Source organism: Grus americana, chromosome 4 (assembly GCF_028858705.1).
Source record: "Grus americana isolate bGruAme1 chromosome 4, bGruAme1.mat, whole genome shotgun sequence".
Taxonomy (NCBI): Eukaryota; Metazoa; Chordata; class Aves; order Gruiformes; family Gruidae; genus Grus; species Grus americana.
In genome coordinates, this window is record NC_072855.1 from 59,532,692 (window position 1) to 59,553,842 (window position 21,151).

Below are 21,151 nucleotides of genomic sequence, written 5' to 3' on the forward strand. Positions count from 1 at the left end.
CTATGCAGCTCACTAAAGCCTTTAATCTACAGGTTGTTAGTGTGCAGCAGCTGAAGGACCATGAATAACCTCACTAACTTGAAAGACAGTGAGTTGAGACAGAGAAACATTTTTCATTATTTACAGCACTTTCTTCGTTTCCTGGAAACAAAGACTTCAAGCCTATGCAATAAGGACCAGTTTGCGGTTTGGTTTTTGGTGTTCTCAAGTCAGGGACCAAGCGCGGGAAGCAGCGTGAGCCACTGTTTGCAGTGAACACGTATAGACACACAGGTTCAGAAGTCACTTTCAGCACTGGAATGCCCATCTGGGTGTTCTGCCACTTGGACCTGGTAGACACAGTGCTTTTTCAGCCACACAACCCCACTCCTGTGTAGCTGTTTGCACTTAGTACAGTGTTGTTCTTCCAACAGGCCTGCTTTTCTTAGCTATTTTTCCTGAAATAAAGTGTTTTGCATCTTTTTTTTCTTTAATCTGCCTTTCTTTAGCACACACAGCTGCAGCTTTTAGTATTTGTATGGGCTATGTAGGCTGCAGTCACACCATGAAGTCCCACTCTAGACCCAGACTGAGCATCCACTAATCCTCTTACCAAAGTTAATATCCCCTGTGCTTCCATGATAAGCAAGAGTGAATAGAAATTCTCAGTCTGCTCTATATCTTAAAGTTCAGGAGAGAAATTAACATACATGTATAATTAGCTATATTTAAATAATAACAACATTGTTTTAACTAGAAAAATGCTCATGCTATTTTCCTTCTATAATGCTATCTCCCTTTACCTCTGCTTTTCAAACTTTCCATGGTCAGACATCCTTTGATGCTAATTCACAAATGCTCAGTGAATTCCCATCACTCCTAATCCCTCAGCCTCTCATTCTTTATAAAATGTCTTAATGTCTTCAACAAGGACCATTAGCACTGGAAACATGGGTCTCCTTAGCCCCTGGCTGTATTAAAAGGAAGCAGAAGTGAGGACCTATTTGTAGGATAATCTTGCTGCCATCTAATCCTTTTTCATTTGGGTTTATTTCCTGTTGGTTTTATTTTAGCTCTTAAATCAGCAGATTCTGGCACCATCTATTGAGAGCACATTTCTCTGACTTGGCCTGATACCTGTAATGCCCCCCTCTCGCAGCCCAGCCTGGCCGATCCCATGCCCATCACTGCCGCCCTCCCTACCGCGGGTAGGTAGCAGCAGCACCTCTCCCTTATGGGAGGGAAAGCCGTGCATCTGCCGAGCTGAGTTTACCCTCAAAGAAATGCAGCCTTTCCTCCCATTTCTTCCCGTACTTTCTGATTGGTTTAGACTTGTACAAGGGATTTTTAATTGTTGAGGATTTGCGTTTTGTACAGTTTATAAGCAGCTCTTGTGTTACAAGCAGGAATAAAATGATGCGGTGTTAACATTTTTCATCTGAACAAATGAAAAAATGAGCTTTGACACCAATTTAGATGCCACCAGTTGAAGACGAGTGGTTTCAAATTAACTTTAAAAGTCAGAGCTGGTGTGTAAAAATCAGCCTTCCCTTCCAGATGTAAAGCAAACAAAACCCAGCCAGAATATCACACTATGTACTAAGTACATAGTTTTTATTTTGTAAAACATCATTATGCTCAGTCAAGACAGTAATTCGTAAGTGCTTACAGGTTGTTGTTATGGACATTCTTAAATGTCTAGTCTGGTGCTGATTAGTCAACACATTGCTTTTACTTTTAAGGAGAAAAAAAACAAAAAACCCTCTCTCCTACCTGCTGAGAATTTGGATAACTCATTGATTTCAGGGGCAGAAGGGACAATTGACTTTCTTTTCCATTAATCAAGGACCATTGTATTTTTCTAATCTGTTACTTCTCTTCATGATTTTGCCAAGTGGCTAATTATCCTTAGTTAAAAAAAAAAAATAATCCCTGTTTTCTAAATAGATATTCTTTGGCTTTAGCATCCAGATATTGTTTCATATTACATCTTTCTTTACTCATACCCGGTCCTCTTGGTGGAGCTTCTTATGAAGCAGAGACATGAGCCTGTTCCTACTCTGTGTCAGAAGACTTCCACCGTACAGCAGCCATTGTACCATAATGTGACAGTCATCATACAACTGGGATAATGTCATTTTGATTGGGTTTCTCCTTCGTTAGAAAACCTTTGCTTTAGCACAGGATGGTCAGACATAGATTCTTTCTGCTGCCAAGACAGAATTAGGTGCTTCCAAAGTGGATTATCCAGCACCGGGAGTCACCCTGCTGAGATAGTGCTCTCCATGCTCTTCATCAAAAAAACCTTGGCCTCTTGTGGTGGGTTGACCCTGGCTGGGGGCCAGGTGCCCACCAGAGCCGCTCTATCATTCCCCTCATTCACTAGACGGGGGAGAAAGAGTATAACGAAAAGCTTATGGGTTGAGATAAGGACAGGGAGAGATCACTCACTAATTATCATCACGAGCAAAACAGACTGAACTTAGAGAGGGAATTCATCTTAATTTATTACCAAGCAAAACAGAGTAGAGGAATGAGAAAATAAAATCAACTCTTAAAACACCTCCCCCCATCCCTCCCATCTTCCTGGGCTCGACTTCACTCCCGGCTTCAACCTTCCCCCCCTCAGCGGCACAGGGGGACCGGGAATGGGGGTTACGGTCAGTTCATCACACATTGTCTCTGCTGCTTCTTCATCCTCAGGGGGAGGACTCCTCTCATCGTTCCCCTACTCCAGCATGGAGTCCCTCTCAGGGGAGACAGTCCTTCACGACCTTCTCCAACGTGAGTCTCTCCCACGGGCTACAGTCCTTCACAAACTGCTCCAGCGTGAGTCCCTCTCACGGGGTGCAGACCTTCAGGAACAGACTGCTCCAGCGTGGGTCCCCCACGAGGTCACAAGTCCTGCCAGCAAACCTGCCCTGGCGTGGGCTCCTCTTTCCACAGGTCCTGCCAAGAGCTTGCTCCAGCGTGGGCTTCCCACGGGCCACAGCCTCCTTCAGGTGCCTCCACCTGCTCTGGCGTGGGGTCCTCCATGGGCTGCAGGTGGAATCTCTACACCCCCTCATCCTTCCTCCATGGGCTGCAGAGGGACAGCCTGCTTCACCATGGTCTTCACCATGGTCCTCACCATGGTCTTCACCATGGTCTTCATGGGAATCTCTGCTCTGGCACCTGGAGCACCTCCTCCCCCTCCTTCTGCACTGACCTTGGTGTCTGCAGAGTTTCTTACATCTTCTCACTCCTTTCTCCGGCTGCAAAAGCTCTAAGTGGGTTTTTTGTTTTTTTTTTTTCCCCTTCTTAAATATGTTATCACAGAGGCGCTGATTGGCTTGGCCTTGGCCAGTGGCAGGTCTGTCTTGGAGCCGGCTGGCATTGGCTCTGTCAGACACAGGGGGAGCTTCTAGCAGCTTCTCACAGAAGCCACCCCTGTAGCCCCACCCTGGCTACCAAAACCTTGCCACGCAAACCCAACACATCTCCAAAGCTGGTGGGAGAAATCCTGGTCCTGAGGCTGTGTCTTTTGGCAGAGGGATCCAATTGGATCTTTAGTCCATGCACCAAACTGTGAGGTTTTTAGCTGATCTGAAGGTTGCCAGGCTTGCAGCAGCAGCACTAATGCTCGGTTTGGATGGAATGTGGACAGGTTTGAGCTTGAAATTCTAACTAAATTTCAACAGGTTTGTGCACTGAATTCTCTGTGGGTCATTTGGAATGTAACAGCTTCCTGCAAATGAATATAGGTGCATCATATATGTATGTCAGTTAGGGAATTAGCAATTGCTGTGATGAAAGTGCTTAAACATCTGATAAATCAGGCGAGTTTCAAACTTCAAAACAGCACTTTTCCAGATTGGCATTCATTCACAAATGCCTATTGCCAATGGTTAGCTCTCAATCACTATCAATCATTAACACTACTTATTCAAACAATTAGTCTTTAACAATCTTATTCTAAATTAGCTGTGAGTGTGAATAAGGCTGATGCTGTGTAGCTAACACTGATGGCTATGGCTCTTGATGATTTCAGTGGCTGAGGTTGTCCTGATCAGACTCAAGAGCTCTTCCAGGAGGGAAGCTGGAACAGAAGTGTGTGATGGTTTTCTTCCCTGTTTTGCCTCATCCCCCCTTCGTGTTTTGGCTGCTCCTTAGCTCTCCCCAAAAAGAGATGGGATGGGAATCCCATCTCCCACCATTGTTCATCTTATTTTTAGGATCCAAGTCTTCCTTTTCCCCCTTTGTGGTTCCATGCAATTTAGACACTTCTGCTCAGCTGTGTTGCAAAGTCATAGCGTGTTGCTGGTTGTTATTGTCAGTGTCACTGTGGTACCAAGCACTTGTACACTGTGCAGGTCAGACTGTTTTAGTGTGCTTATGCTTGGGTTAAAGGCAAACATTGATTTATGCATTGCTTTGCATACTTGTACTTTACGGGTCAAACAGACCCTGTCCTTGTTGCAAGCTCTTCTGGTGGAATTTGGATGACCAAGTTTTAGTTATTTTAAATGTCAGAATGATGCTAGAATAGATGTCTCTTCTCCCTCAGGAACCAGGGTGGGGGAGGTTGACACCTCCAGAAGGGCAATTTAGCCCATTCATGTAAATTGGATGGATTAGGGCAAGGTGTGCCTTGCACCGAATTCCTTTGAAAAATCTAGAGATCCTGTTGATAGCAGTGGGTTTCATACATGCATACAGCTCAGCAAGACTGAGATTCTGCACTGCTGCTTCCAGAGCTCATGCTGCCTGAAGGCTGAAATGAAGCTGTCACTGATGGAGCCCACCAGGTTAGGTGACTACATATCCCCCCTCTCCTGAAGTATGATACAATTTAAAATCAAAGCTGATAACTTTTGAAGGGCCCAGGATTTTGCCAACTCTGTGTCAGGCTGCAAGCAGCTAACATTTTCACCTTTGTCAAACTAGATTTAATGTATCTGGGAAAATAGGCAATCTGATAATGTATTGCTACTATTGACTTAAAGGAAGGAGGAGGCGTGCTCTCCTCACATAGATCTCCCAGGGAACTCAATATTTGACTACAAAAACTGTGAGTTCTTTTATCCAGGCAGACTTGATTTTAGAGGTGATACGCAGAGCACCAGCCTTGCTGTACAGCTCGACTTCAGTGCATTTTACCTTGGCTGTTGTTCCGTGCTTTGCTTAGCCAAGTGAGACCAGTTGCTGCCTGAAGTAAGGCATCAGTAGCTGTGGGCTAAATCGCCTGAACGCCAAATTTCTGTCCCCTCCACGGAAATGTCCCCTGTGCAGCATCACAAAGGTGCAGACGTTCCTGCTAGGGCCTTGGACAGCAGCTCTTGGGCTCCGGGGGCTTCCTTGGTGTTACAGCCACTTAGGTACCAAGTGGATGGCAACATCTCTTGCCTCTTTGGTAGCTCAGATTTCACCCAAAAGATTTAGAAAATAAACAATGGCCTGATGTGAAATTTAATGGCAGAAAGTATTAGTGTAAAACTGAAGTGATCTGAACCTGCAAGCATTCTCTGGGGTTTTTTAGTGGAGTACAATACTGTTGCTCCCACTCATGAAGCACTAACATGCGGTGAGGGCTCTCTCAGTATGGAAGGCCTCTCTGAGTGTTTCCCTGAGAGCTGTTAATCTGAGGAAAAACTCTGAGCCAGCATGAATAAATAACATGCTGATAAGTTTGTCCAGCAATACCTTCCTTGCGGTACAGCAACCTTAGGTGCTCAGCTGGAAACCTGTGGCACCTCAAGAGTGAGCAGATGCTCAGAGCAGAGTCGTAATTGTTTCTTCCGCTCTGCTACTGTAAGTATGCAATGCTAAAAGCAACAATAGTAAATGATAACAAAATGTGGCATAGACAGCACAAAAACATCAAATAGGTGTGCACGTCCCTCTTTCTGATGCTAAAACCATCTGTGTTGTGGTGCTGCTCCAGTGAAAAGGAACAGTGGAGAGACGAGGCCAGCTATGAGGGAGAGAGCCGTAATGGCAGCCAATGCAGAGCTGTGAACTGTAACGTACCCTCTGGGTACCAAAGCTGAATTTCTTTCCCAAAAACTGCTAGCGAGCTTTTCAAACAGCCTTCTGCCTTTTGTGGCACATGGGCATTTTTAGGCAAAGTTCTGACAAGTCTTGTACTATGATCTCTGCCAGCTAAGGGGGAATATAGGGAGAAAAAGGTGGTGTGGAGTTTTTAGGAATTTTTATTAGCACATGCATTAGCTAGTGACAGCCTGGTTCTCTGGATGGGGGCACTCGGGCAGCCAAGCCAGCTCTGCCACTGACTGGGCTGGGTGAGCAAGTCAGATCCCCTCTCTGTGCTCTTCTTTCTTCTCAAACTCTTTATCCATCATGTCATTTCAGAACTATTCAGCGCTGACTCCGAGGAGCCAGCAGTCCCTTGCTGTGTGTTTGTGTCTAGTATAATGAGAGGCTGTAGTTGCCTGGACCTTAAGGCTCATAGCAAAGCTGTTAATAAAATCCAAGTTCATCAGACTGCTTTGGACATCAGCTTTGTCACTATCATTTCTGAACTAGTAGTCAGGGGATACCATTGGCTGATTCTTTCAAATTACTTGCTAATGCAATGCAGTAGTTGAGCACATTTCCAATTAAATGCAGCTACTTTATAAAACAATGTTTAAGTTGCTGGCCTAAATTACTCCTTAATTGGGTCATTTTTTTCCTAATTGATTAAAAATAGGATTTCCAATTAAAACAGAGATTGAGTAATATCACACAAATGATATTATTCAAATCTGAAAGAAAAAAAAAATCATCAAAAAGGAGAGAACCATTATATTGAATTGCAGATCAGCTGTAGATATGACATTTGGGATTGTTCTCTAGAAAATCTATTATTTTCCATCTTTGAAATCAGGACAAGGATGCAATCAAATAAAAAAGTTTAAAGCCCAGAAGAAAAAAAGCCATTACAAGACAGCTGATCAAATACAAAATTATTATCACATATCGTTTGTAGTATGGTAGTATCTAGAGACCCAGGCTAAGATTGCAGGCACTGTACAGAGAGACGTGAGCCCTGCCCCAGAGAACATGCAACTGAAGTCAACAAGCCAGATGATGGGACAAAAATTAGAGAGCAAGAGTTTAGCTTCCAAAACCTGTGAGAAAAATTGAAGGTAGCTCAAGAAATAGGACCAAGAGGTCCATTGGCCTCTTCTGTCTGTGAAAGGCCACAGATTCATGCTGTTCTGGCTACCAAAGAGAGCTCCAGCACAGAAATTTGGTGATGGAAACACTCTACAATACTCACTCTAAACTATACTCTGTACTCTAAAATAAAATACTATAGCCTGATCTTCAGTAACTTTAGTTCCTGTCAATGTCATAAACAAGTAGAGCAAAAAACAAAGCTCAAATTTCTGATGAGACTATTTAGAGACAATTTGCAGGGCAGTCGTTTTGGGGTTTTTGGTGAAAGAAAACCAACCTAGGCAGACTGACTGGGATAGGTAAAACCTAACACAGCTACACCGATTTCTGTAACACTAGGCAATTTAGGTATATCAGTGTTGAAGGGTATTGACTTTGGTGAAGATCCATCAGATAGCTGATCCTCTGGCTTTGCTACTGCCACCCTGATTTATCTGAGGTGAGAAACTAGTCCCTGATTTAAGTTCAGTTCTATCAATTTAGACAATGTTTCACTGTGTCATTTCCTTAGCAGAGCAGAAATGCAGACTGCGTGCACCTGTTTTTCTTCTCTTCCAAACAGCTCCCTCCTGGCTCTGCCTTCAGTTACTGTCCAGCACAGCACCTATGTAAGCTGGTTGTTTTCATGTCTGCATTTACACTCCATCTCTGCTACTGTACTCATGATTTGGCTGCAGTCTCAAACTGTGTGTCAAAAATGAGTGTCCATCTGTTCCTGTCCCCTTAAGCTCACTATCTTCTGCTAGATCTGGCTTCTTAGTCTCCTTTTTTTCAACCTAAATGGTGTATGACAACTTTCTACCATCATTTTTAGCTGGTCATGCTATGACCCTGAATGCAGACAGTAATGCTCCAAGACCTGCAGTATGAAACATGTACTGCAGAAGCACTTCTGCTCATCTTGGGTAAACATACCTGAGTACCTCATCTGCCAAGAAACAGCTGTATTGGGTCAGACCACCCTCTCACACAAGTATTCAACATCCAGGCAAAGAAGAGAGGAAGGGTAGGGCAAGTGTACTGCAATATGCTTGCAGCTTCTAGTGATCCACATCTTGGATGTTTCCTGAGCTAGCTGTGGCATCTTTCTTTCATCGCCCTTGATCTATTGTCCTGTACGAGATTGTACAATTACACTTTGCACCCATGTGAATCTTTGGTGTGCTGTGGAACATGCTGGGTTTTTTTGAACATCCTGTGGCAAGTAGTTCTTTGGTTTAATTACGCAGCGTGTGTAGAAGTACTGGTCTAGTCGTTTCAAATCTGCATGCTGAACATTTAACGTGATGATAGCCTCTGGTTCTTGTAATCTGAGAGACAACCATTAGACAACCAAATAGCACCCATTTTATTCCCCTACTCCGCTAGCTGAGACCTTTTTCCCCATACCCCCCTCAGTCATCTCTTTACTACAATACCGAAGCCTAGTGTATCGTCTCTCCTGGACAGGAAGCTGCCTAATTCCTTTGATTGTTCTCGTAGTCCATCTCCAATCCCTTTCCAGTTATTCTTGGATCCTTGCTGAGAGCAGGACCAGAACTGCAGCTGGTAATTAGGGTGCAAGGACATTAATTAGAGTTATGCAACAGCACAGTGGTGTCTCCTGTTCTGTTCTTTTTTCCTTTCCTCTAATTTATTCACTTCTTAGACCAACACTGATGTGCCTCTCTCTTAAGGACATTTAACTGATACAGAGCATACCACTGAACATATATGGTCGCTACTATTTTTTTCTGTATGTTTTACTTTGCATTTATTGATCTTGACCTCCATCTGTGATTTTATCTGGTGGTTTCTGACAGATCTTTCTGCAACTATTTAGAGTTAATTTTCTGTTTAAAAACCTTGAATAATTTAGGAACATAAGCAGACTCTATTACCTTGTTGTGTGCAACCTCTTACCAATAACCTTGAGCCGGTTCGCCCCAAACCAGCTCTGAAGGAACTCTAGCAGTAACCTGCCTCTATTCATTCCCACTTCTTTTCTCCAATACTTTAATCAGTGATCTACAAGAGGATCTTTTGTTTATTAAAACCAAACATGGATCAGAAAGGAGTACAATATCCTTGAGGCTCTTTTAGTTGTTCCATAGTCCTTAAACAATAACATTAACATCTTAATGAGATCTTTGATTATTGTAGGTGTCTCTGTCACTTTGTATATTCTCGTGAATGTAACTCTGTGCACAGAGTCAGTGCAGCTTGAATGTATGTGCAGAAAGCTGGCAATTTCCCATGCAGAAATTTGCTAAGAATATAACTCAGTGAATGTGGCTATCTGGGAAGGAGAAAAGCACACCTCTCAGGCTGGGGTTTTAAAGAGGAACTCCCATGTGCTGAGCATTTTCTGCAAACTTTGTTACATATTTACAGTGCTGTCTTCCGTGTGTTTGCTGTAGAGCTGTTATGAAAGCTGGTTTATAGCAGGAGGATACTCTCTTCACAGTCCTTAGTGTACAGTCACGCCCTCCTGCCAGCAATGGCTTCTCGGTTTTTGCCTGTTGCTGCCCATACTCTTCTTTCATTGACACCTTTTATTTGAAACCCTCCATCCTATCGTAAATAGGTATCATTGCTTTATCTAGCACATATGGGCTTTCTGTTTTGGTAAGTGGGTATCATGCACAACAGCATCGACCATTTCCCCAGCAAGATCATTTCTGCTATCTTGCCCTACATGGCTAATCCCACAATAGACTGAAAAAATCTGAGCACATTTGTTGGAATGGATCTTGTCTGCCTTTTTCCAGAGATAAAATTAATTCCACAGAACATTTTGAATGGCCAAAAATCATGCAGTTTAGAAAAGTGTTTGAATAAGACTGTCTGTCATGATTTAATTTTTCAAGCCACTCCAAAAATAATTGATTTATATTTATATAAGTCCTTTCATCACAAAGGATTTCATGTGCTTTCCAGAAAGATATTTCCATTCAAGCCACTGCTGAAATGCAACCTCTGCTTAACAGCAATATTAGTTTACAGTATGAGGCAGGGGAAAAAAGACAAGCTTACCTAAAATACAACCATTTTCATTCAAAATTAGCCCTTTCAGGAATAAAAACCCCGTAAAATCTGCATGATTTTGGTACATGAAATTGGGCCAATTATATGACATTTATGGGGAATATTAACATTTCTCATCCTGAGAGCTATAACTACTTTTCAAATGTTTCCTGTGGCATCTTTAATTCATCCTCACATTCTGAGATTTCCGTCACCTGAAATGTACTGTATTTGTTGTAGCTATTCAGGAAGTTTTACAGTGACTTACAAGGAAGCTTGCTATTTTATAGCATCAGAAGCCTGGGCTGTGGGTAAATGTGAACTTGGTAGTACAGATTAGGCTTTGTTAAATTCTGCAGAGCTGAATATGGTACCTGAGTGATCCACCTGTGTACCCTTAAAAAAACAGCTGAGTTTCAGTAGTAGGTGAAGTATTCCTATCTCTATGTCTGTCTTTTTTTTTTAGGTATGGATTGGGAATATAGTTATTAGTAATTGTTAGAATTTCTCATTGTATTTATAGCTATTTATGTACACTTCTGCTCAAAGTAAGCTCAATGCATACACAACTGTTGCTGCCAATGGGAAATATTGTCATGAAATCATTTATGACAGTGACTCTGAGTGTGCTGACTTACACGATGTCCTCATTTCTACCTTAACAACGTGATGGGATGGCAAATGAGGGCACAATCTGGCCTACTGAATCATGCATGTTTGCTTTTATTTAGCTCTGGCTATCCCTCCAAATCTTTTCCTACCTTCTTGATAATTGGATTTAAATGATCTTTAATTACATTGTCTGGGGCTTTGTTAATATCAACCCTTAAGTATTTGTACTATATTTTTGGGTGCCCACTTAAGATTCCATGAGGTGAGCAGGGCTGAAAGGCAAACTCCAGAAAGCTGCATCACTGCAGTCTCAGAGTCATTAATTTTGTGCAATGATAACTTTGTACTCAGAGAGCAATATTCATTATAAGCAAGAGGGGAAGCATGTGAGTCCTTAATTAACAGTAGGATATCATCAGCATAAAGTAATAGTTTAATGTTCTACAGAATCAGTGTTATAGCCTTTTAGACTGTTGGTTTTTCCATTTTAGGCAATGCCACTGTAAGACTGTAATTGTCTGGATGCCATTACCTGGCTCTCATTATTCCCCAGGCACTACCCACAGCACCCCATTTCCTTTGAGTGACCCACAGTTTCCATTTAATGACCCAGATAAATGCCCTGGTTTTCAAGAGAGCTCCGTTTCCATTGTGCACATGAACAGCAACTGACTTTTCCCCAAAATCCAACCCAACCTGGTGCCTGGCCGCTGGCACATGGTGGGGGTATGTTTCCACACCAATGGACAGGTTTGCAAAATGAACATGTGTGTTTTATTTTATTTCTAGGACATGCTGCACTGTACAAGCATCAGCAGAAAGTCATCGAGAGGGCCTGGACAGCACACAGTAGCTGGAGAAAAGCCACCTTCTCTCCACTGCCTGCATGAGAAGCTGAATTTGTGTCACCTTGCCAGCACCACCTGAAAATTGCTGAAAGAGTCACTTTTGGGGACCAGCGACTGCTCATAAACTCAGCTCCAGCACCAAGGTACTTGTAAGAACAGCAAGTCTTACAGCTAAGTGAGCCTTAAAGTCTCTAAGGCATTGCCTTTTGGAGCAGCAGTGGGTGTTGGGGGCAGGCCCTGCCCTGAGTTGCTCCCTCAGGGGGCATTGGGCAGGCCCAGCCAATCAGAGCAGCCCAGACCTGCTCACTCTGTAGGCTGTGAATTCTGTGGGGACAAAAAAGCCCTGTGGATTTTTTGCCCCCATGCAATTCACTTAGTCTACAGAGTGAGCAGGTCTGGGTTGCTCTGATGGGGCGAGGTTGGGCAGGCCCAGCCAGAGGGAGCCAATAAGGGCAGGGCCTGCCCCTGCCACACATTGCTGCTCTTAAAGGCAATGCCTTAGAGACTTTAAGGGCCTTTAAGAAGCTGCCTCTCCCCTGACAGTGCCGGATACCTGCTCTGCCATAATTTACCTGTGCTGTTTCATCACGTACCTTTATTCATCCTCTCTTGCATCCTTTTGCTTCTATGTTCGTTTTCCACAGACCAGAACTGAGGCATCTAGAAATCTTCATGTGGCCGACACAGCATGAAGAGAGGTTCTTCCAGTGGCACATGTCCGTGAAGACAGACAAGAGTTAATAAACTTTAACTATTTAAAAAAGAAAAAGTAATTAATATCTTACACAAGATGGACAGTTTGAACTTGTATCACTTCTCAGGGGAGACTGACCACTCTGTTCCTGCACATTCCAGGCTGTGCATCAGTCAGACTTGGTGGAATTACTCTGTGTAAGCAAACTATATAACCACTACCTCCTCAGTCTCACAGATGAGGGCTAGGACTCCTAGGCTTATTTTCAGCGAGGCTTAGGAAAGACAGAAAGGTGTTTCAAGGTTAAAGTATTTGTTGCATGTGCTGGGGAGAAAGGGAAGAAATTAATTCCCAGAAGACTAATTCTGTGTGAAGGGAAGCGCTAATTTTGGAAATGCCATACCTCTGCTCTGTGGGTGTAATTAATACTCACAGGTTCTTCAGGTGAGCTCCACACTGTGCTTCGGCAGAGAACTGACATTGAATCCATATTTTCCCCTTCACTCTTGCGAAGGCAGTGCCTTCAAATGCAGCTCTTCATTGTTGCCAATGCAAAAGTTCCTGTGAACAGACATTATCACTATTAAACTGCATATGTTTTCTGTTGTGTGTTGGGAAGATTTAGAGTACCTGGAATGCATGTGTCTCACACAAGGCTACATGTGCCTTTTCTGCTGCTATGCATGTCTTTTCATGGTAAACTGAGTCTTTTTTTTCTAGACTGAGAGCTCGCTTAAGGAATCTGCTTCTATATATTTGGCCAACATGTAGTGTTTAGTTGTTCTCTGAAGCACACTTAATACATGACTTGCTCTGTAAATGTATTCTCTTTGATAACAAAGGCCAGACCCTAAAGAAAGTAGAGTAGGTAGGTTTTCTGTGTCATTTAGTAGACTAGGTCATAGGCAGTTGCTTAAGATGGAGCTTTTGTTCCTCTTTTAAATCACGTTAGTCTATCATTAATCCATTGTAGCTCATACACACATTTGTGAATGCTTTGCTTCAACTATTTTCTTTCTAAAACTACTCTGTCTTAAGTAAATCCTGTTTGTTTGGGTTTTTTTCCTGAAATAAAGGAAATAAAGCATATTTGAATAATGCAGTATTGCTTTCAGTCCTTCATGAGCTCGACCCATAGAGAAGACATTATTATTATTATTATTATTTATTATTATTATTATTATATATGTTTATGCTTAACTAAGCCCAGTTTCCTCACACACTTACTGTGTAATGAGAAGAGGACAGAAAAACTAAACATCTGAGCTAGAATTAAAATTCTATATAGTATTTATCCCAGCTCTTACAAAGGACTGAACAACTTCGGATATACTGACAGTTAAACAAACAAATTCTGGGGTCATCTGTAGTGACTTACACTTAATATTCCTGATTGAGAAAAGGTTTACCCTTGTGGGGATGGCGTTTTTGAAAATGTAGCTACCTGAGTACAGAACCAAATATAAGCAAAAAGCAGAATCACATCATTTACTTGTGTCAGGTGTCCTAGAGATCTATGAAGATCACTGGATATAGTCCCAGTGACAACCATTCTACATCCAGCAAACAGTAATTCATTTTCTGTTTCATGATGTGCTCCAGGTCAATGGCTTTGTCCTGCAAGAAAAAGGTAAGAGCTAATTTATGCAGAAAAGGCATAATCCAAAAACTGACTGAAATGGGTACATAATTTTTAATTTTCTCCAGCAGAGTCTGACTAGGTCTGGGATGAACAATGAACTCACATCTCACACAGAGCTCACACTGCAGGGCAGTTAGCTTTGTCCAAGACTTCACTGGACCTCTCCTGCCAGCTTGGCTTGCCTGTTTTTTTTTTGTTGTGTTTTTTTTTAGAAAAAAAAAAAAACAGACTAGAATTTTTATGACAAATTGAGTGCAGGACTACTTCTTCATTTCTTCCACCAACTTGTTCTAAATCCTATTGTGTTTTTTTCTCTAAAAAACATTTCATATGCCTAACCTAACATAGCTGGTCAGCACTTTGCCTGAGTTAACTTAAACCTGAGGAGTTTATGACAATCAATTGACTTGGTATTTAAACTGTGCCTACTGAAGTTGTGTGCTGACACTAAAAACACTGACAATATCCCTGAATTGTGGCTTGATTATTTTTTTAATTTCTATTTAAACCTACCTTACATCAGTCCAAATTCGTCACCAAAAAGGCTGTGGTTTTTTTTCATATGCTCGACATTTAATGAATACACCTGTTTTTTTAGAATGTTGGCAGAGATGAGAGCTGGATTTACATCTGCAAAAGAGAACCAGTTTTAGAAAACATTGAAACTGACTTTTGTGATTCTTGCAGTTTGTATGCACCCAAACACACATCACTTACTTGAACAATGGCAATATCCAAATGCAAATTGAATGAATTGCACTACCTCTCTTCATGAAAAGAATGTATCGTTATTTTCTATATGAAATGGAGTTTTTTTGTCTATTATTCATGAAATATCAATTTATACTAGCAGAATACATTCTGACATTCAAATATTTACATACACAGCTTTGCAGGTCTTTCAGATACCTGTATTGTTTGAATAGATGTGTCCCCTTGCTGTCATGACTATTTGTGGGCTCCAGTGCAGGCCAGAAGATCCAGGTTAAAAACGCTGCTGAAGAAAAGCAGTAGACGCAGCAGAAGCTGCAGCACTGGGCAACTATAGTCCCAAGCTGGGAGTCTGACAACCCTTATAAACAAAGCTCAGGCTGAGCCACATGAGGGATGACAGACCAGTTGTGCCATCCCAGTTACTTCGTCAGCCTAGAGGAACAGTCATTTTTCCAAAAATTCATTGGGAAACAGAGTCCCAACTTTGCGACCGCCTCCTACAAACAGGCCTGGATGGCAGCAGCATCCCTACAGTCACCAAAAGAAGGGTTTTACAACATGCCTCCTCACACGTGTGATCAGCCCTTGCTGCAAAAACACGATGAACTCATGCTGTGGGTAGCAACTGAAAAAGTTATCCTGCCAAGGACTACATCCATGGCTCACAGCTACCTAGCTCCTGTAAATCGCTAGCACAGTATATTAATGTTTAAAAGACACTACCGAATGAATGCATCAAAAGATATTCTCAGGAAAAGCAATATAAGTACACTTGCACAGTCGCAATGGAAATTTGATCTTGCCCAATACAGCAGTGCCTCTGAATCAAGGGGGAGATACCTTCTTTTTGAAAGGTCTCAATTTTTTTAATGAAGCAACAGTATCTCAGGCATTTTGTGAATATTCTCACAACCACCATGTACAGCTGGATGCTGGTGGGGCACTAGGCTAGAAAACAGGAGAAGTGGGCTCTTAGCTGGCCTCCTCTGACAAGATCCAGAGACACATCCAGGATTTTCCAGAGCAACTGATTCTGATTAGCCAGCTTGTAAAGTAGTCCATGGTCCTGAGGTCAGAAAGGGATAGAGAACAGCTCTGTGTAAGATGAGACACCAAACTGCAAGTACCCCAAAACACGATTTAGCACACTTTCTCTCACCAGCTTATGCCTTTATTTCCTGAATTGTAACAACGATTCCTAGTAAAGCACTCCAAGACTGAAATGCGGAAACAGCTATTAAAGAGACCATTACTACTATTTTTGTTTTGACTGTCATTTTCTATTTCTGCTGCTCTGGTATTTGATTACATTTGAGACATGGGAGTATGGAAAAGCACGGCCTTATAGCAGTTTGTTGTTTACAAGGTTATTCTCAGGCGTGCTGGTTCGCCCCCACATACAGCCACACTCCCATTACTCTTCACATTTCCGAGGCAAGGAGATATGCCTGTTTACGGGCCATCTGTCAGGCAGCGCTGGGGCACCGTATATTGATGCCACGTTTGGAGCTATCTCTTATTTGAAACAAAGTTCAGTTCAAAGCACTTCCAAGTACAGAAAGGGGAGAAAAAAAGATGTTAACGTGTTTAGATTACATTAAAGTTTTAAGATTAACTAAAAGAAAGGGAGAAAAAAGTCTGCTAATGTGTAGAGCTCAGTGGAGAGGCATTATTATATTACTTCTAATGCCCATAAAGCATCTCCTATTAAAAAGGGATGGCAGTTTTACATCCTATTAAATATATCAAAGCTGTACTTCAATTACAAATCCTTTCATATGCATGTTTTAACAAATATGTCTTTGATAATAGAGTGGAGCAGTAGCTTTTTAAATGCTAAACAAGATCCCTACAATATAGCACAAAGATAGAAAAGGAAAAGTACCAGAAGAAGGTAGGTAGGGCAGGGGAGGGAGGGATTTATTTTAATATTTTCATTCCCTTTGTAGCTCACAAGACAGAGTTTACAAACCATTCCAGTGTGCATAGTAGGACACTGACGAAATAGCACAACCTGCAAACAGTCTAACGAAGGATTTTGGCAAGATGCTATTGTTTTTCCACATCGTTATGTTCAAAAACAAACTGTGTGCTAATAACGCTAGGAACAACAAAAATAAAAGCAAGCCGTGCCTGGATGAGATCTGCTTCGGAAAACACAAAATCTCAGCCAGGCCTGAAAAAAGCATCTTCCAGGAGAATCTTCCTGCCCAGAGGAGGCGATGAGGTGATGACGCACATGGTCCTGGCCCCGTGGACTTACCCAACAAACACCACTTCCACAAGCCACCAAAGTCCTGATGCTGCCCTAGAAAGCCCACCACGTGAAAGAGTACTCTGTGGTGGGCAATCTGGCGCTGCCTGACCCAGGGGGAACAACAGCATTAGGAGGACCAAAGAAAACCAAAGAGGGACCTGATGTGATCCAGAGTTCAAGTTATTAATCCCCCCCCGCCTGCACAAGCAGTTGCTAGGGCTGGGCAGTGTGTTGCAGGTTCTCCTGAGCCCTCTTCTGTGTAAAGAGCCAGCCTCTTGCATTGCTTTCCTGTATCTGGGCCCCTGGGAAGGGAGGGTTGGCGTTTCAGATTTCAACCTTCGAGACTCTGGAGTTCAGATCCCTGTTTCTAATCGTGCCCACCCCCAGCCTTACAATTATGCAAAAACCAAACTCTATTCTTACTCAGGGTGGACTGGAGTCACGACGTTAATTAGATCGGGCAGCAGGCTGCCACAAACCCGGCTCCATTTGCACGGATCAGGTATTATTGACATCTGGTATAGGAATGAGCCCATGCTTATGGAAATATATGAACCTACAATTAGCTTTTTCAGGCTTCTGATTAATTAATTGAATAGAGGTTCATAAATCTTAAAAAAGAAGGCAAAAGATGTGATAATAATAAAGAGCAATAATAAATTCTGCTTAGCCTTTTGTCCCCCTGGTTTCTTGGTTATGGAGATAAGGAAGACTGTAGAGATTTAGTGAAATGAAGTCACTTAGCTAGAAAATAATGATGAGCAACAGCACTGTACTATCATAACTCTAATGTCCACAGCACCGAGCACCAGGGCTGTCATAGTACTCACAAAGCTAGGTCTTGCCTTGCCTGTCCTCTGCTGCTCTTCATGCTTATGTGTCGTACTACTTGGCTCTGCTGGGCTGCTCTGCAGAGCAAGGGAGGCATTATTCCTGGTCCATCTCCTTCTTAGCAAGGTGGAAGGGAAAACCAGCGCCTGGTTAAGCCTCCTCCCTTCCCCTAGAATAATGCTACACCGCAGCAAAAGCGCCCGCAGAAATCTGCACAATGGAACTCAGTACACTCAGAGAAACAGTCCCAGAAATGCTGCAAGATGATACTAGCTGCAAAGTATCTATCTCCTGGATAGAGCCAGGAGAAAGGGGCTGCCACCCCCTCTCCAAAAGATCCACAGTATGACAAAACCTCGTGGTACCACATGAGCAATACACATCGCTTCTAGGACAACCGGGCTGCGCAAGACAGATGCTGTCCACGTTGGCTTGCAGAAAAGATGTCACCCAAAGGAAACACTACCTCCATTTGTCTCTGGGCCAAATCCTCTGGGTGATATAGATCAGTATCACACCATTGAAGTCAATATTACAGATTCCAGCTGGTTAAATTGGCTTCAATCCACTCAGTCAATGAATCACATACTCAGCAGGTGATATACAGTGTTTGACTTGCCTAAGCAATCATTACATCCAGAGACTCAGAGAGCTATTCTAGAGTCTAAGCAAACAAGACAAAATGTGTTCCTCTTTTGGCCTCATATATATCATTTCACATTAAAAAGATTTCTTGGGGTAGAGGCATCAGCATTACTTCCAGCAGCTCCTGGTGCTGAAAACTGACAGTACTTATGGCTGTGTTTATTTGTGCTGATTTTTTTTTCTTTTTCCAGCTGCCTCTATTAGCACAATGGCTAAATGCAAATTCAAATCACTGTGGTGATTAGCTGCAAATATTGCTTTTTGCAATGGATTTGGTGTCCCAAGCAAACAAAGGACCGTTCTCCAGTGCGCTGCAGACGGCACGATTGTGTACTTCACAGATGTCTTCGTGCAATCAGCTTTTCATTACTGGCCTAAACATAACTTTTGATAGAGCTGAGAGAAAAGAGTGGCCTGCGGTGGGAAGCTAAAGTTCCCTTACCTGGCACACTATTTTCTCCCCTGCAGACATATTGATTACTGTGGGGCTGCTGACTGAATGAGGTGCTACTCAGCTTGAGCGTGGCTGGAACAAGTCCTATGTAATTAAAGAAAGGAACAAATGACCTGTATGAAAACTTACGGTGACTATCCTATAGCATTGTAATTCATAGCCCGGTCCTCTTGCTTCAGTTTTTCTCTGCTATAGGAAAAAACCCACAGCTGAAGGCTAACAAATTATACACAAAAGGAAGTTGTTTCTAGAGCTAAGGAGATACTGGGAAAAAACTGCTGTTTGCTGAAGCAGGAGCTAAGGCATCTTCAAAGATGTGAAACCTGCCTCTAAGAGCATCGCAGCTGGGCTAAGCACTAGCTCCTCAAGAACTGGAACAAGTCTGCAGAAGAGAAGACAAAGAGCTGACCAAGTAACAGTTTGCAAAAGGCAGAAATGAAAGGCAGAGTCCATTCCCTATGCAGAGCGAACAGATCAAGTAGTCATGGCTGAAGGAGATTTAGATTAGACATGTTTTGAATGTCAGAGAATAATTGCTGCACTTCTACTATGGCTCTTTTTCAAGCGTAGACAAACACATTGGACAACAAAAAGGTAGAATGATCCTGCCTTGAGGAACAAGAAGACACTAGATGATCTCCTAAAGTACCCTCCCATCCTTTTTCTTATGATAATAATCTAGTATTGCATTGGTAAAGCCTTGGCCGCAGGAAATCACAAATCTTGCATCCAGAGAGAATGGGAATCGCTATGTTGAGAAAGAGGCAGTGGGTGTGCATCTGCACCACTGCTCTGTTGGCTTTCTCATGAAGAAAGGTGTTTGCTCAAAATAGGAGGAAAGGGGCAAAGAGCAAGCACTTAAGAGCACACTTAATTGCATCAACTAAAATCTGTGGAGCTTAAGCATATCCTTATGTGTTTTGCTGGGCTGGAGATGCAATTTTTAAGGCATGAGGTTAGAACACTGGAAGAAGAAAGGCAAGCCCTGCACAGAGAACAGGAACATTGCAGGGTGTCAAGACAACCTGACATGAATGACTGAGCAAATTAAAAGCAAGGAAGTATTTTTAAAAGCCAGTGCAATAGTGAGGAGATTTTTAAATGCATAGCCCAGGACTGCAACACTATAGGAGAGGAAATAAGGCTAAAGATAAATTTCTGCTCTAATGTGCCACTGTTCTGCTAAGTCAGCTTTTTTTCAGCAAGGGGTAATGGGTAGACAGAGAATAAGGTGGTAGAGAGGAAAGGCACTATGGCAAGACAAACACACCCAGGCACACAACAGCACCTGCTAGCAATACGCTGTGCCACTAAAAGTGTAACCAAAATACATGGAAGCAGGAAAGACAAAAAATGTTTCAAAGGGATTCCCAACTGCTCCCAAGGAAAGGACTTGGAGCAGGTCTGTGCTCCCAGGGAAATAATCAAGAGAGATACAGTCTATTCCTTATTTTGTCAATAGTTTGCTGTGTGGCTGTGCAAATCATTGCCTCTTTTTTTTTTTGCCTCAGTTTCCACATTATCTGTCTGTATTCACTGCGTAAAGAACATCATGACCAAATCAAGAAATGACGTACCTGAACTACCTGAGAGGGCAAGGTACAGGGGAGCAGGCCAGTCTCTGCCTGAGACTTGTTCCAGAGGAGTGCTATGAGGGTCTCACCTTTAATATTAATAAAATTTCTTAATATTGATACAATTCTGGCAACAAAATTGATATTTCATTATCAGAGATAAAACTGTGGCTACAGTAAAGACCTTCTCAAAGCTTCAAGGTCTAAGCAGTATCCTAAATACCTTTTTTTAAACTCCCTCCCTTGCCTTATAGCCCAAAACAGTAAGAAAGAGAAAAGGAAAAGGCATGATCAATAATTAAAAGACTGGAAATGAACAAATGGAATTAATTGTTCCAAGAAGGGTGAGGAAAGGAACCTGAGAAATATCATCTATCTTTATCTCTCAATCTGGCAGTAAATTTACAAAGCATCTTTAAAAAGAGAGATTCTAAGGGTATATATTCACTGGTTCAGGTTTCTAAGTGATGCAAATTTAGGGGTTTTTTTTCAATTTTTTTTTCTTTTTACATTATGCTTTCTCATTTTATGACACTTCTCAGACTTGAATCATTCACAGCAGATGGCTCCATGAATACTGGATATTTCCATAAATAATGACAGATTTCCCTCCAGTCTCCCCACCCTCCTCCACTCCACATACCCAAGTCTTTTGTGTGCTATCTGCAGATACACATTCAAATTCTGGTCAGCAAACAAGCCTATCTAGTACCATTGTCATTCCTGCAAGC